Source organism: Bubalus bubalis, chromosome 9 (genome assembly GCF_019923935.1).
Source record: "Bubalus bubalis isolate 160015118507 breed Murrah chromosome 9, NDDB_SH_1, whole genome shotgun sequence".
Lineage (NCBI taxonomy): Eukaryota > Metazoa > Chordata > Mammalia > Artiodactyla > Bovidae > Bubalus > Bubalus bubalis.
In genome coordinates this window covers 12561016-12578875 of record NC_059165.1, presented here as the reverse complement: position 1 = coordinate 12578875, position 17860 = coordinate 12561016, and positions in this window count along the sequence as shown.

The window sequence follows — 17860 nt, the reverse complement described above, 5'->3', positions numbered from 1 at the left end:
TCTAGCCTAAATTTTTAAAGCCTTCTCCAGTATCAATTACATTGCAGATTTGGAAAAAGAAAAAAGAATTTTTTAGAAATACATTCTCAAAAACGTAATTCTTATTTATTTTTTTTCTCAGAATGCTACTGGAGAATATACTCCACCCGAATAAGGGGATTGACCCAGGAGGAACTCGGGGTTCCAGGAGCCAGGGGATCTATTGCAGGAAAGAAGCCAACAGGATTCATAAATGAGGCCACGGCCATGCAGCAGGCTAGAGGCAGCCCCACCCCAAATGGGAAAGGCGAGAAGGCTTTGGAAGAGATTTCTTCAAGACGATGAAATTGTTTCAAACCTAACACATCCAAACATATTAACTGAGGATTTATATAATTCAGGGAGTTTGGAACTGAAGTGATTAGGTAGAAATCTATTAAAAATTCTGAGGAAAATAAAATGTTGTACGGGCCAGAGTTATCACAGCGTACTGCCTATGTGACTCAAACTGTTTACCTGATTCTCATAACGTGGGAACTTTACATGCTTCCCTTTAAAGCTGTATCTACTCAGGAACGATTGGGAACTCTGCAGGGCACAGATGGGAGCAAAATCTATCTGAATTCTCATCTTTCATAATGGAAAATTATGATAGTTAATGCCTACAACTGTAAGATTGAGCAGTAGCAATACCCATGGTGTATTACAGTACAATCGTAAAATGGACCAAGAGTTTAAAAAGGGAGCTAAATGATGCTGGAGGGAAGTGGGTAAGACCCAACTGTTCTTCATAAAAGCTTTGTGGAGGTGTCTCTGTGTTTATAGCTTAAGTTTTTAATTTTAATAAAAAAGTATATTTCAAGCAGTTAAAATGCAGAATGCAAAGTCATATCTATGATGATAGGAACAAGAGTTAGAAGAAGGTATAGACTAATAAAACACTTTGATTTGGAGAAAAAAGTTTCTTCATTGGGCTTTAAAAGAGTATGTTTGCTGCTGCTGCTAAGTCACTTTAGTCGTGTCCGACTCCGTGCCACCCCATAGATGGCAGCCCACCAGGCACTTAGATAAAAATCAGATTTTGTGTGTGCTTCTCAGTTTTCATCACATCCTCTCAACTGATTGCAAATATCCAGAGGTGAGATTTATTTTGCTTTAAGTTACTAAGGACAATAATCTTCCAGCTGATGAATGTGCAAACTTTCTAAGACGTACATACATATGATTTCCAGGTCCTCTTGTTTCATAGGTAATATTCCTTGGAACTATTCTGGCTGAAACCCTCCTTTAAGCTGGAGATCATGTTGGTTTTTCTTGCCCACTGCCTCTTCGTAATCATTCTTCTCCCAATTAACATGTGAAACGCATATCCCTCTACTATCCTCTGTCTTACCATGAAACGATGCCCTGATTTGAAAAACTTCTGTAGCGTCAAGCCCGGGCATAGTTCAAAATATTACTTAAGCAAGTGAATGACTCTAATGAATAGGTAACAGTCATTTTGCAAATCAAATAATTTATTTTTGTTATGGAACTTTGTTTAATATTTTAATCTTATTGGAGTATAGTGGATTTACAATGTTATATTAGTTTCAGGTATACAACAAAGTGATTCAGTTTTATACATATCCTCATTCTTTTTTTGACTCTTTTCTTGTATAGGTTATCACAGAACATGGATAGATTTCTGTGTGCTCTGCAGTGGGTCCTCGTCGGTCATCTGTCTTGCCTATGGTGGTGTATGTGTGTTCATCCCAAGCTCCTGATTTATTCCTCTCACCACCTTTCCCCTTTGGTAACCATAAGTTTTGTTTTTGGTATTTGTAAGTCTGCTTCTGTTTTGTAAATGAGTTCATTTGTATCTTTTCATTTAAACTAGAGTCCACATATGAGTGTATATGCCATGTGTCTGACTTACTTTACCTACTTTAATAATCTCTGGGTCCATCCATGTGGCTGCAGATGGCATTATTTCATTCTTTTCTATGGCTGAGTAATAGTCCATTGTGCTGTAAAAAGAAGAGAAGTGAAAAGCAAAGGAGAAAAGGAAAGATATAAACATCTGAATGCAGAGTTCCAAAGAATAGCAAGAAGAGATAAGAAAGCCTTCTTCAGCGATCAATGCAAAGAAATAGATGAAAACAACAGAATGGGAAAGACTAGGGATCTCTTCAAGAAAATCAGAGATACCAGGAGAACATTTCATGCAAAGATGGGCTCGATAAAGGACAGAAATGGTATGGACTTAACAGAAGCAGAAGATATTAAGAAGAGGTGGCAAGAATACACAGAAGAACTGTACAAAAAAGATCTTCACGACCCAGATAATCACGATGGTGTGATCACTGACCTAGAGCCAGACATCCTGGAATGTGAAGTCAAGTGGGCCTTAGAAAGCATCACTACGAACAGAGCTAGTGAAGGTGATGGAATTCCAGTTGAGCTATTCCAAATCCTGAAAGATGATGCTGTGAAAGTGCTGCACTCAATATGCCAGCAAATTTGGAAAACTCAGCAGTGGCCACAGGACTGAAAAAGGTCAGTTTTCATTCCAATCCCAAAGAAAGGCAATGCCAAAGAATGCTCAAACTACCACACAATTGCACTCATCTCACACGCTAGTAAAGTAATGCTCAAAATTCTCCAAGCCAGGCTTCAGTAATATGTGAACCGTGAACTTCCTGATGTTCAAGCTGGTTTTAGAAAAGGCAGAGGAACCAGAGATCAAATTATCAACATCTGCTGGATCATGGAAAAAGCAAGAGAGTTCCAGAAAAACATCTATTTCTGCTTTATTGACTATGCCAAAGCCTTTGACTGTGTGGATCACAATAAACTGTGGAAAATTCTGAAAGAGATGGGAATACCAGAGCACCTGATCTGTCTCTTGAGAAATTTGTATGCAGGTCAGGAAACAACAGTTAGAACTGGACATGGAACAACAGGCTGGTTCCAAATAGGAAAAGGAGTATATCAAGGCTGTATATTGTCACCCTGTTTATTTAACTTATATGCAGAGTACATCATGAGAAACATTGGACTGGAAGAAACACAAGCTGGAATCAAGATTGCCAGGAGAAATATCAATAACCTCAGATATGCAGATGACACCACCCTTATGGCAGAAAGTGAAGAGGAACTCAAAAGCCTCTTGATGAAAGTGAAAGTGGAGAGTGAAAAAGTGGGCTTAAAGCTCAACATTCAGAAAACGAATGGCATGGCATCCGGTCCCACCACTTCATGGGAAATAGATGGGGAAACAGTGGAAACAGTGTCAGACTTTATTTTTCTGGGCTCCAAAATCACTGCAGATAGTGACTGCAGCCATGAAATTAAAAGACGCTTACTCCTTGGAAGGAAAGTTATGACCAACCTAGATAGCATATTCAAAAGCGGAGACATTACTTTGCCAACAAAGGTCCATTTAGTCAAAGCTATGGTTTTTCCTGTGGTCATGTATGGATGTGAGAGTTGGACTTTGAAGAAGACTGAGCGCCGAAGAATTGATGCTTTTGAACTGTGGTGTTGGAGAAGACTCTTGAGAGTCCCTTGGACTGTAAGGAGATCCAACCAATCCATTCTGAAGGAGATCAGCCCTGGGATTTCTTTGGAAGGAATGATGCTGAAGCTGAAACTCCAGTACTTTGGCCACCTCATGCGAAGAGTTGACTCATTGGAAAAGACTCTGATGCTGGGAGGGATTGGGGGCAGGAGGGGAAGGGGATGACAGAGGATGAGATGGCTGGATGGCATCACTGACTTGATGGACATGAGTTTGAGTGAACTCCGGGAGCTGGTGATGGACAGGGAGGCCTGGCGTGCTGCGATTCATGGGGTCACAAAGAGTTGGACACGACTGAGCGACTGAACTGAACTGAATAATTAGGCTGAGAATCTTTTCATGTACTTTTTGGCCATCTGTATGTCTTCCGTGGAGAACTGTCTCTTTAGATCTTCTGTCCATCTGGTGGTTGAATTGTTTGCTTTTTTGACATACAGCTGCACCAGCTGTTTGTACATTTTGGAGATTAATCCCTTGTTAGTTGCACCATTTGCAAAAAGCAAATCAAATAGTTTTCAATTCTTTCTTACCACGAATTAGGAAGATCTAAATCAGTTATCAACTTTAAATCATTAAAACATTTTGATGATCAGTAACTATGTGACTTTCCTCACATTACCTGGGGGGATTCAAATAACTTTGTGACATTGCCAAAACAAAAATCCTTCCTTTTCCATCTACTACTTAATGATATGATCAAGTTTGTCAGCATAATAAAAATAAAACTGATGCTGAATTTATTTTATTCTAAAATGGGTATATCCTCATCCTTCTATTAATATCTACATTTAAAATACATTTTTACTTTTTAGTTTTAATAATTAGTTATCAACATTTATAATATACTTACACTATTGTGATCAATTGTATGTTAGTAATAACTAAAATTATGGCCACTTAAAATTTTTAAAAACTATATTTCAATTTATTTATGATTTTTGTTGCAGAGGATGATGAAGAAAATCCTACAAGTATATATATATATTTTGATCGAAGTGGAATTTATATACAAGTTAAGAAGAAAATAGAAAAATATATATTTTCTAATTGCTTAAGAAAGCATTTTCCATGTAAAATTTTTAGGGGTTAAAAAAAGAGAGATTGTTTAATTAATTAAATACAAGGATAAGACCAGGCTGGGCAGAGGTAGAGGGGAACCACCTGGGGTCCTCCCTCCCCTCCACTCACTGTTTTTAAATGGATGATGATGTGTATCAAATTGCCATGGTATTTTATTGCCTTTGGATATATGCATTTCAAATATATGTGAAATTATATCCTTTATTATAACATACAAAAATTATGTCCTTATTTTGAAATTTATTAAATATGACTTAAACTTTTTGAAGTGACTCTTAATTGAAAAAAAAAAAAAAATTAAAGAATCTCCATGCAAAATTTTGCAGAACACCTGTCGAGTCTTTTCTGTGGTTCCGTTTATTGGGTGGATTCATACTGCCCTCTGGTGGCCAATGGTTGGAACACATGAAGTACATATTTGGACATGTGGCATGTTAGAATTCCATTTACGTTTTTGCAGAAGGAATGGCCATTTGTTGTAGAGATGACTACATCTCACATATTCTCACAATTTTTTTTAATGAAATTTGGCTCTCTTGACAGGATTATTAAAATTAGGATGTGACAACCCAGTGAATCAAAAAAAATCAGCTTACCCACCAAGCAAGATATTTTGCTTTCCAGAGACACCCAGAGGATATTCAAGGGTCCCTAGATGTGATACAGACACTCCATCAGCTGAATGTAAAATCAGCCCATAAGTTCAGGGTTAAAAAAGAAATATCGTTTAACTAACTCAATGCAAATGGGGAGTTTTACCTTTAAGTCTCCCTGTAGCGTCCTCTCTGCTTGCCAGCCTGTGCCCCGGGAGACTCTATACCCTGAGGCTGTCAGTAAATGACATGCACATTACTGAGAAAGTGTGGCATCATGGAAAGAGCAGGACATGGTGAAACTTGAAAGAACTGTATCTGGATTTTATCCCCCACCATCCATAGCCATGATCTTGACAGAATTAACTTCTCTTGGTCGGTTTCTACAACAGGAAAATGGTTAAACTACTGGCCTCATAGGTGCCATGAAAAACTGAAAGCATCTATGTAAAGTGCTCAATAAGAGCGATCAACTGTTCTTATTCCTGTTTTATACATTTGAAAGATAAGCAGGTCTGTCCATTTTGAGCATAAAAAATAGAGTCAAAGAGAGTCACTTGTTGGGGTGTCTTGGTCATTTTTAGTTACAGCAGTGCCATTACATGTATCTTTCTTATGTGTTTTCTTTCCCTTTAAGAGAAACATTTCACCATTTTTCATCATTATTAAACGTCTCTCTTCTCCATTTCTTAGGTGACAACTTGGTTTGTAGCAGTGAGAAAATAAATACAGCCCCCAGAATTACCAGCCTGTGAGCAACCCCAGCCACACACGGCTCACTCTTCTTTTACTGTGGAAAGTAACTCTTAGGTTCCACCTCCTTCCCCTGTGTTCTGAAGCTCTCTCTTCATAAACTCCCACCTCTATAAAGGCATGATCCTTGCAGCTATCCCCTCTCCTCTGTGTCATATTTTTTTTTTCTACTGGGTCATTTCTATAAATGAAAAATACCCTCAAGTATCTGCCTCCCTTTCAAGCAACCTCTGCTCCTAGGAAAAAAATTTTCCTCACATTTCATATAACCAACCCTGTAAATAGTGGCCTATTTCTCTGTTCCCCTTCACCATTGAATTTCTTGAAAATATCTGTGCATCAGTTTCTATTTCCACACCTCACATGCTTTCTTCATTTGCATTAATATCCTTCTCCATTTGCATTAATATCCTTCCACTTGGCTGAGATTTGTCAATGTCAGGAATTTAATTCTCTATTACCAAATCAAAAACTTCTCTAAACTTAAAAGCTATTGACAGTTGACCACAGAAATGAGAAAAAACATGGTATGTAAAAATGGTATCTTAGGGATGACTTTGTGGTAAAAAAGTAAACTCAGTCAAACTTAATAAAAAATAGATTTGTTTGGAAAAAGACCTAACATTGTCTTACAAAATAAGAGCAATAAATACAGCTGAAGCCCCATAAGATAATACACTAGGCTGCTCTGGTGTCCCGTCTTTGCTGCTCTCTGCATGTCTGTTTCATTCTTCTGCTCCTTTGAAGGCAACCAGTGTATATACCTTTCTAGGTCAAGGGATCAACAAAGACCCACAAAAGTCTCTCTAAGTCTCTCATAATGAATTCCCATGAGAGAAACTTGATCAGTCCTGCTTAAAATGTCCTGCATCTTTTCTCAGTTAGCTATGGCCAAGGAATGGCAGGATCATGGTGATGGTTAATTTTATGTGTCAGCTGTGCTAGGCTGCCATACTCAGTTGTTTTGTCAAACACCAGTCTAGATGTTGCTGTGAAGGTATTTTTTAGATGTGGTGGTGATGGTGGTCTAGTCGCTAAGTCACGTATGACTCTTGCAACCCCATGGGCTGTAGCCTGCCAGGATCCTCTGTCCATGGGATTTACCAGGCAAGAACACTGGAGTGGGGTTACCATTTCCTTCTCCAGGGGATCATCTTGACCCAGGGATTAAACCTACATCTCCTGCATTACAGGCGGCTTCTTTACCAACTGAGCCATCAGGGAAGCCATACTTTTAGATGTGATTAACATTTCAATCAATAGACTTTGAGTAAAGCCGATGACCCGCCGTCCACCAACCCCATAATGTGGGTGGGCCTCTTTCAGTCTGTTGTAGGTCTTAAGAGCAAAGACTGAGGTTTCAAAAATAAAGAATTTCACCTCCAGACTGCAACAGAGAAACCCAAACTCATTTCCGGGCTGTGGGCCTGCCATAGGAATTTTAGACTTGCCAGCCCCCCAATCATGTAAGCCAATGCCTTAAAATAAACCAATCTCTGAGAGAGAGGGAGAGAGACAGAGAAAGTATATTTTTTTCCTCTGGAGAACCCTGACTAACAATCACAAAGTACAAACTTGACCATAGGAGTCTCCGCTGTGGTTGGAGAGCAGGTTTACAACACAAAATAAAGGCAGAGTGACCCAGCTGTATGATATTTAGGATTACCATATAATCTCAGATTTTATAACCAGTTATGTTTGCTCAAGTAGAAATTGACCAGCAATAATGTTAAAATGGGGCTTCCTTGGTACCTCAGCTGATAAAGAATCCACCTGCAATGCAGGAGACCCGGGTTCAATTCCTGGGTCAGGAAGATCCTCTGGAGAAGGAATAAGCTACCCACTCCAATATTCTTGGCCTGCCATGGTGGTTCAGATGGTGTAGAATCCACCTGCAGTGTGGGAGACCTGGGTTCGATCCCTGGGTTGGGAAGATCCCTGGAGGAGGGTGTGGCAACCCACTCCAGTATTCTTGCCTGGAGAATTCCATGGACAGAGGGGCCTGGTAGGCTACAGTCCATGGGGTCAAGGAGTCGGACATGACTGAGCAACTAAGCAGCAACAGCAGCAATGTTAATATTAGCATGTGTTCTTTACTATTTATTGTGTCATCAACTCAAATAAATTCAATTATTAGTTACATAATTTAATTTCAATCTCTAAAGAATTTGCCTATCAGTGTTGACATGTTTTCAGTTCAGTTCAGTCGCTCAGTAGTGTCCAACTCTTTGTGAACCCATGACATGTTATAGCTAGAAATAAAATAGGGAAAATACTTCGGAACCCTCTGCATTCTTGGAGCAGGGAAGAGGGGACAGTTTCAAAAGATATTCTATGTATAAGAAAAGTTCATTGTAATGGAGCAAAGAGGTGAGAAGCCCAAGGAAAGGAATAGGAAGGAATCCGACCTAACTTTCTGACAGCAACTAGTCACTAGTAAGCCATTTCCTTTCCCTCTTCCTTCTGGAATGGGAAAAGACTATCTTGAATTCCATACTAAATGTAAAATACTTATACAGAAGCTAAAATGACAGAAGAAATATAGGTGAGGTGGTGTTTTGTTTTTGTTTGTCTTATTTTCACATCATTTATAATTAGAGTAAAACTTTTGTTAACTAGAGTTCTACCAACCAGAAAATAAGTTACGCAGGAGCTGAGGTGTGGAGAAATGGTGCGAGGAAGGCACTCAGGTTGCTAAATTAAACAGAGTCCAGGGTGCTAGAAGACAACTGTTCAGTTCAGTTCAGTCTCTCAGTCATGTCTAACTCTTTGCGACCCCATGGACTGCAGCACTCCAGGCCTCCCTGTCCTTCACTAACTCCCAGAGTTTACTCAAATTCATGTCCATTGCATCAGTGATGCCATCCAGCCATCTCATCCTCTGTCACCCACTTCTCCTCCTGCCCTCAATCTTTCGCAGCATCAGCATCTTTTCCATTGCGTCATCTCTTCGCATCAGCGGGCCAAAGTATTGGAGTTTCAGCTTCAACATCAGTCCTTCAGAACTGATCTCCTTTAGGATGGACTGGTTGGATCTCCTTGCAGTCCAAGGGACTCTCAAGAGTCTTCTCCAATACCACAGTTCAAAAGCATCAATTCTTCGGCGCTCAGCTTTCTTTATAATTCAACTCTCACATCCATACATAACTACTGGAAAAACCATAGCCTTCACCAGATGGACCTTTGTTGACAAAGTAATGTCTCTGCTTTTTAATATCCAGGTTGGTCATAATATGCTGTCCAGGTTGGTCATAACTTTCCTTCCAAGGAGTAAGCATCTTTTAATTTCATGGCTGCAGTCACCATCTGCAGTGATTTTGGAGCCTAGAAAAATAAAGTCAGCCACTGTTTCTACTGTTTCCCCATCTATTTGCCATGAAGTGATGGGACTGGATGCCATGATCTTAATTTTCTGAATGTTGAGCTTCAAGCCAACTTTTTCACTCTCCTCTTTCACTTTCATCAAGAGCCTCTTTAGTTCTTTACTTTCTGCCATAAGGGTGGTGCCATCTGCATATCTGAGTTTATTGATGTTTCTCCCAGCAATCTAGATCCCAGGTTGTGCTTCCTTCAGCCCAGCGTTTCTCATGATGTTCTCTGCATATAAGTTAAATAAGCAGGGTGACAACATACAGCCTTGATGTACTCCTTTTCCTTTTTGGAACCAGTCTGTGTTCCATGTATTAGCCAAACACTGGAAACTCATTTGTGAGCTGATCAATACAGCCATACAGCAGAATTTTACAAAGCAGTAAGAAGGAACCGCGGATACATACAACAACATGAGTTAATTTTAAAAACACTATGTGGACAGACAAAAGAGACAAAAGTCAGACAAAAAAGAGTGGGTAAATAAATAAAAATATAATCACCACTGGGTGATTTTATTAATTTTAATTTAAGTATTAAACTCTAGCTGTTTCTTAGTCTCTAACTTGTGTCCAACTCTTTGTAACCCCATGGACTTCAGCATGATAGGCTTCTCTCTCCTCCAAACTCCTGAGTTTGCTCAAATTCATGTCCATCAGTGATGCCATCCAGCCATCTCATCCTCTGTCACCCACTTCTCCTTCTGCCTTCAATCTTTCGCAGCATCAGCATCTATTCCATTGAGTTAGCTTTTCGCATCAGCTAGCCAAAGTATTGGAGCTTCAGCATTAGTCCTTCCAATGAATATCCAGTGTTTATTTCCTTTAGGATTGACTGGTTGGATCTCCTTGCTGTCTAAGGGACTCTCAAGAGTCTTCTCCAGCATCACAGTTTGAAAGGATCAATTCTTTGGTGCTCGGCCTTCTTTATGGTCCAAGTCTCACATCTGTACATGACTATTGGAAAAACCATAGCTTTGACTATACAGACCTTTGTCAGCAAAGTGATGTCTCTGCTTTTTGATATGCTGTCTAGTTTTGTCATAGCTTTCCTTCCAAGGAACAAGCAACTGTTAATTTCACAGCTGCAGTCACCCTCCACAATGATTTTGGAGCTCAAGAAAATAAAATCTATCACCGTTCCCCCTTTTTCCAATCTATTTTCAGTGAAGTGATGGGAGCAGATACCATAATCTTAGCTTTTTTTTTTTTTTAATCTTAGTTTTCTGAATGTTGAGTTTCAAGCTAGCTTTTTCAGTCTCCTCTTTCACCCCCATCAAGAGGTTCTTTAGTTCCTCTTCACTTTCTGCCATTAGAGTGGCATCATATACATATCTAAGGTTGTTGATATTTCTCCTGGAAATCTTGATTCCAGCTTGTGATTAACCCAGCCCAGAATTTCATATGATGGGCTCTGCATATTAGTTAAATAAACAGTGTGGAAATATACAGCCTTGTCATATTCCTTTCCCAATTTTGAACCAGTCAGTTGTTCCATGTCGGGATCTGGCTGTTGCTTCTTGACCAACATACAGGTTTCTCAGAGGTCAGGTAAGGTGGTCTGGTAGTCCCATCTCTTTAAGAATTTTCCACAGTTTGCTGTGATCCCCACAGTCAAAGATGCAGAAGCAGATGTTTTTAAGGCATTCCCTTGCATTCTCCATGATCCAGATAATGTTGGAAATTTGATCTCTGGTTCCTCTGCTTTTTCTAAACCCATCTTGCACATCTGGAGTTCTCAGTTCACAAACTTTTGAAGCCTCACTTAAAGGATTTTCAGCATAACCTTCCTAGCATGTGAAATGAGCACAATTGTATAGTAGTTTGAGCATTCTTTGGCATTGTCCTTCTTTGGGATTGGGATGAAAACTGACCTTTTCCAGTCCTTTGGCTAATGCTGAGTTTTCCAAATTTGTTGACATATTGAGTGCAAGCATCATCTTTTAGGATTTGAAATAGCTCAGCTGGAATTCCACCAGCTCCACTAGCTTTGTTCATAGTAATACTTCCTAAGGTCCACTTGACTTCACATTCCAGGATGTCTTGCTGTAGGTGAGTGACTATACCATCCTGGTTTTCTGGGTCATTAAGACCTTTTTTTGTATAGTTCTGTGTCTTCTTGCCACCTCTTCTTAATCTGCTTCTGTTAGATCCTTATCATTTCTGTCCTTTATCATGCCCATCATTGCATGAAATATTCCCTTGATATCTCCAATTTTCTTGAAGTGATCTCTAGTCTTTCCCATTCTATTGTTTTCCTCTATTTATTTGTATTGTCCATTTAAGAAGGCCTTTTTAGCTCTCTTTGCTATTCTCTGGAATTCTGCACTCAGTTGGGTATGCATGCATGTGTGCTAAGTTCTTTTAGTTGTATCCGATTCTGCAACTCTATGGGCTGTAGTCCATCAGGCTCCTCTGTTCATGGGGTCCTTCAGACAAGAATACTGGAGTGGGTTGCCATTTCCTCCTCCAGGGGATCTTCCCAACTCAGGGATCAAACCAGTATCTCTTAGGTCTCCTGAATTGGCAGGCAGGTTCTTTACCACTAGCACCACTTGGGAAGCCCTCAGTTGGATATATCTTTTCCTTTCTCCCTTGCCTTTCACTTCTCTTCTTTCTTTAGCTATTTGTAAAGCCACCTCAGATAACCACTTTGCCTTCTTGCATTTCTTTTTCTTTGTGATGGTTTCGATCCTTCCTCCTGTACAATGTTACACACCTCTGCTCATAATTCTTCAGGCACTCTATCTAATCCCTTGAATCTGTTTGTAACCTCCACTGTATAATCATAAGGGGGTTGATTAGGTCATACCTGAATGGCTTCATGGCTTTCCCTACTTTCTTCAATTTAAGTCTGAATTTCCTAATATGGAGCTTATGATCTGAGCCACAGTCAGCTCCTGGTCATCATTTTGCTGACTGTATAAAACTTATCCATCTTAGACTGCAAAGAACATAATCAATCTGATTTGGTATTGGCCATCAGGTGATGTCCATGTGTGGCGTCGTCTCATGGGTTGTTGGAAAAGGGGGTTTGTTCTGATTAGCATGTTCACTTGACTAAACTCTTAGCCTTTGCCCTGTTCTATTTGTATTCCTAGGCCAAACTTTCCTACTATTCCAGGTATCTCTTGACTTCCTACTTCTGCATTCCAATCCTCTATGATGAAAAGGACTTCTCTTTTTTGGTGTTGGTTCTAGGTGTTACAGGTCTTCCTAGAACTAGTCAGCTTCAGCTTCTTCAGTGTCAGTGGCTGAAGCATAGACTTGGATTACTGTGATGTTGAATAATTTGCCCTGGAAATGAACCAAGATCATTCTGTTGTTTTTGAGGTTGCACCCAAGTACTGCATTTCAGACTCTCTTGTTGACTATGAAGGCTATTCCATTTCTTTTAAGGGATTATTGCCTATAGTAGTAGATACAATGGTCATCTGAATTAAATTCTCCTATTCCCGTCCATTTTATTTCACTGATTTCTCAAATGTCAATGTTCAATCTTGCCATCTCTTGCTTGACCACTTCCAATTTACCTTAATTCATGGACCTCACATTCCAGGTTCTTATGCAATATTGTTCTTTACAGCATAGGACTTTACTTTCACCACCAGACACATCACAACTCAGCATTGTTTCTGCTTTGGCTCAGCCACTTCATTTTTTCTGGAGCTATTAGTAACTGCCCCCTGCTCTTTCTCAGTAGCATGTGAAAGGGAAAGTGAAGTCGTTCAGTTCAGTTGCGTCTGACTCTTTGCAACCCCATGAATCGCAGCACACCAGGCCTCCCTGTCCCTCACCAACTCCTGGAGTTCACTCAAACTCACGACCATTGAGTCAGTGATGTCATCCAGCCATCTCATCCTCTGTCATCCCCTTCTCCTCCTGCCCTCAATCCCTCCCAGCATCAGAGTCTTTTACAATGAGTCAACTCTTCGCATGAGGTGGCCAGAGTACTGGAGTTTCAGCTTTAGCATCATTCCTTCCGAAGAAATCCCAGGGCTGATCTCCTTCAGAATGGACTGGTTGGACCTCCTTGCAGTCCAAGGGACTCTCAAGAGTCTTCTCCAACACCACAGTTCAAAAGCATCAATTCTTTGGCACTCAGTCTTCTTCACAGTCCAACTCTCACATCCATACATGACCACAGGAAAAACCATAGCCTTGACTAGACAGACCTTAGTTGGCAAAGTAATATCTCTGCTTTTGAATATGCTATCTAGTTGGGTCCAATTCTTTGTGACCCTCCTGGGACTGTAGCCCACCAGGCTCCTCTGTCCATGGGATTTTCCAGGCAAGAATACTAGAGTAGGTTGCCAGGGGATCTTCCTGACCCAGGGATTGAACTCAGGTCTCCTGCATTGCAGGCAGACCCGTACCGTCTGAGCTACCAGGGAAGCCCCCTCAGTAGCATACTGGACATCTTCCAACCTCTGGGGCTCATCTTCCAGTGTCATATCTTTCTGCCTTTTCTTGCTGTTCATGGGGTTGTTGTGGCAAGAATACTGGACTGCTTTGCTGTTCCCTTCTCCAGTGGACTACATTTTGTCAGAACTCTTCACTATGACCTGTCTGTCTTGGGTGGCCCTGCAAGGCATGGCTACATTGCTTCAGTGAGTTATGCAAGCCCCTTCCCCATGACTAGGCTGTGATCCATGAAGGAGAGCAAGGTCACAGAGTAAAGGTTAAATCCCCAAAACAATGAACACTTAAAAACTGAAATTAAAATAAAACATAATTGCAGAAAAATATGAGCTACTAAAGGGTAAATTTAACTATATAATATTTATCCACTGAAAAATCACAGTACCTGATGAAATTAAAACCTAACAAAGGAGATACATCAAGTGTAAATAAGTTAGAAGTCTCAATTATTGTTAAATGGTCAGTATTCTCCAAATTGATTATAGATTCAATATAATCTCAATAAAGACCCTAGAAGCCTTCCTGGTAGAAATTGACAAGTTAATCCTAAAATATACATTAAAAAAAGCAAAGGAATTTAGAATGTCAAAACGATTTTGAAAAAGAACAAAATTTAAAGTTCCTACTACTTGATTTCATGATTTACTATAAAGTCACCAAGGTAGTGTGGTGTTAGCCTAGAAATATGAACTAATAGACCAGTTCAGGGAACCCAGAAACAGACCCACATGTAGAGGGCAGTCTTTTTAACAAGTGGTACTAGAAAAATGGGATACACATATTCCAAAAACAAAGAACGAGAAAACTTACCCCCCACACAATTTTGATCCATACTCATACTATAATACATATAAAAATCAACTTGAAATGAATCATAGACTTAAAAGTATAATCCTCCTAGAAGAAAACATAGAAAAATCTCTGTGACCTCGAGTTAGGCAAAGATTTCTAGACACAATTAGTGAACCATGAAAGAAAAAAAGTGGATAAACTGGACTTTATGAGAATTTTTTTCAAGTCTGCATTTCAAAAGAGATCATTAAGAAAATGAAAACACAAGTCATACACCTGGAGAAAACCTTTGCAACTTACCTAATAGATGACTTATATCAACAGTTTTATAAAATTGGAACAAAAACATGAACAGATACTTTACGAAAGAGATAAGGATGGCAAATAAAGACACTAAAAGCTGTTACCACTTATCATTAGGGAAATGCAAATTATCACTGCACACTTATCAGAATGGCTAAAAACAAAAAAACCAAACCTATACTACAAAATACTAACATGAATAGAGTAATAACTCACATCTGGTGGGAATATACAACGGTATATCCACTTTGAAAAATGATTTGGCAGTTTTTTATAAAGTAAAACATATGTTTTACCATACCACCAAGCAACCCCACTCCAAGGTATTTACCAAAGAAAGATAAGAATATGTCTACCAGAAACCCTTGTATGAAATGTTTATAGCACCTTAATTCATAATAACCCAATGATTGAAAACCTAGTTGGTTAATGGATACGAACTGTAGTATATCCAAAGAAGAAATGTTACACAGTAATAAAAAGGGGATTTTTGTATTTCACTTTAAAAATACTGCAAACACAACCTATTTCTCTTGCATTATAGTGTCTTTACAAGTTCTTTACTTGTCAATAGGAAAAGATAGTGGCATGCCACGTACAAACATTTCCTTTCAGAAATATACATTAAAATGTCTTATATTTTCTTATTACATACCAAATCTCTAAACATTTCTTCACAAAGTATCATTAGATTTCCTAAGGAGCCATAAGTTACAGAAACCAATTTTTCATTTATTTGTAAGCATATGCATGCTTATTTGTAACAGTGGAATTAACCTGTTATTCATGTCAATAAATATTAAAATCCCTATAAATAATACTTGGCCCTTCTCTACCAACTTTAATTCATAGAAAATGAGACTTAGTTGTTTCTATATTTCTCAAATGTCTCAGATGCTTTTTATTAGGTTTAAAAACTGAAAGATAGTAAACAGACTAGTAATAGAGATGCTGGTAACAGACACACAAGTTTCTGTTGATACTAACCTATCGGGTAACAGTGGCAAGAAAGAAAAGTTTGATAAAGCTGGCATTTATGGAGCACAGCATTTCTGGGAGACATCAAAATAATGAAGAAAAAATAGAACTGATACGTGAGGCACTCTTTCAGGTGCTGTGGATACAGCAGTGAACAAAATAAAGTAAAACTACATTTTAGTGAAGGGACAGCCAACAACAAATGAAAAAAAAATAAAGTCAAATAATTGTTCAGCACTGGAAGAGAAAGCAAGATAAGGAATGTAAAAATAAGGGCAGGGTACTTATATAGAGACCTGAGATGATACTTAAGCTGAGACTTCAATTAGGCGAGGGAACATGTTTCTTGCAAATCAGGGATGAAAACACTCTTAATCCAAAGATCCAAGACTATTCTTGGGTGTATTCTAAAAACAATGGGAGTAACATGAGTGAGGCAAAACAAACAGAAGTAGCTACAGGGAAAGTGTCATAGAACAGAGAGCTGTGAATGCTGAGTATATTTATCAAAAATTATGGCACATTTGGAAGTTGTTTTTTTTTTTTAAACTGTCATTGGTGAAGAGTTGAATCAAGTTTTACTATTTTAAAATTAGGTATCTATTACAAATCTTTGGAATTCGCCTGGCAATGCAGGAGACAAACAGGTTCTATCCTGGAGTTAGGAACATCCCCTGGAAGAGGAAATGGCAACCCACTCTAGTATTCTTGCCTGGAAAACTCCAGACAGGGGCGCCTAGTAGGCTACAGTCCATAAGGTTGCAAAAAGGTGTACATGACTGAGCATACACACATTAGATATCTAAGTGGAGATGACTTTATGGGGAGTGGTTAAGTTGAAGATACTTAGCACAGAAATGGAAAGAGAAGGAAAAACAGTAAAGTTGCTGAGACAGGGAACTGAAGTTCAAAAATCACAGGCTAGAATACCATATGAATTCCAGAAAGTAAAACCAACTGGGCAGAGGCAAGACCTGAGCAAATAAATTAAAAAAAAAAACAAACCACACCTAGACTTAGCACAGTGAAACTATACCACGAGGCAAAGCTTTTAAAATGAAAAAGAGGATAACACAAGCAACAAGTGCCAGTTCGACTCCACAGTTCATTCTACAAACTGGAAATCTAACAGCAGCCTACAGAATGAAATTACAAGGCAATGCACATTTCTGCATGTGAAGTGTTAATATGTATGTCATCAATGCAGGCAATGATCATTTAATAGGATCATTATAAGCTAGGGAATTCCTTGAGACTGTTTATACTTCAATTTAATATTTAGATCAAAACTCAAATGTAGAGAACATGAAACTAAAACATTGCATTCATTTGGGAGTTTGACTTACCAATCCCATTTCAAGTAAAGGTTGGGTAAATTTTTTTTTAACTGAAGGACAGGGTGGCTAATGGCCTTTTACAATAGAAAATCTGGCACATGAAGCCCCCCTGGAGACCTTGTATAGGGACTTGAAAACAATCTGAAAACTATTTTTTAAATTCTACTTTACCAAGTAATCTCATCTTTCATTATTTAACATAAGTACTATTTCTTAAATCTAGGTCTTTCTTTATAAGGAATCCAAAGATTATCTGTAATAAAATCAACCTATTAGGTAGGTGCTAAAATAAAAAATTAGCATAAAGCATTCTGCAAAATCACTATCAACGTAGTCTTTTCCAGGATAAAATAGAATTTTAATTGAACTTTATTTTAAATGTCTAAAAGTAAATGCCTTAAGAATTTTAACACAGAAGTTTTGCATTTTCTCAAGATATTTTGTTGGTGCAATATTACCTAGTTGCTTCCTTTTAAATGTGTTCCATCCATCAGTCTTGCATAAAGTGCCACAATAATATGTAACAGTTTGCATTTTTAAATTGAGCCTTGAATATAAATAATGTTTAATAGAAGTATCTATGTTAAAATGCTTAAATATATCAGTTCAGAAGCTTTTTTAACAGTACAGTCACATTTATCAATTCATACTGTTTCAGATGAAGCTGGCAAAGTCTAGGGAAAAAAATCGTAT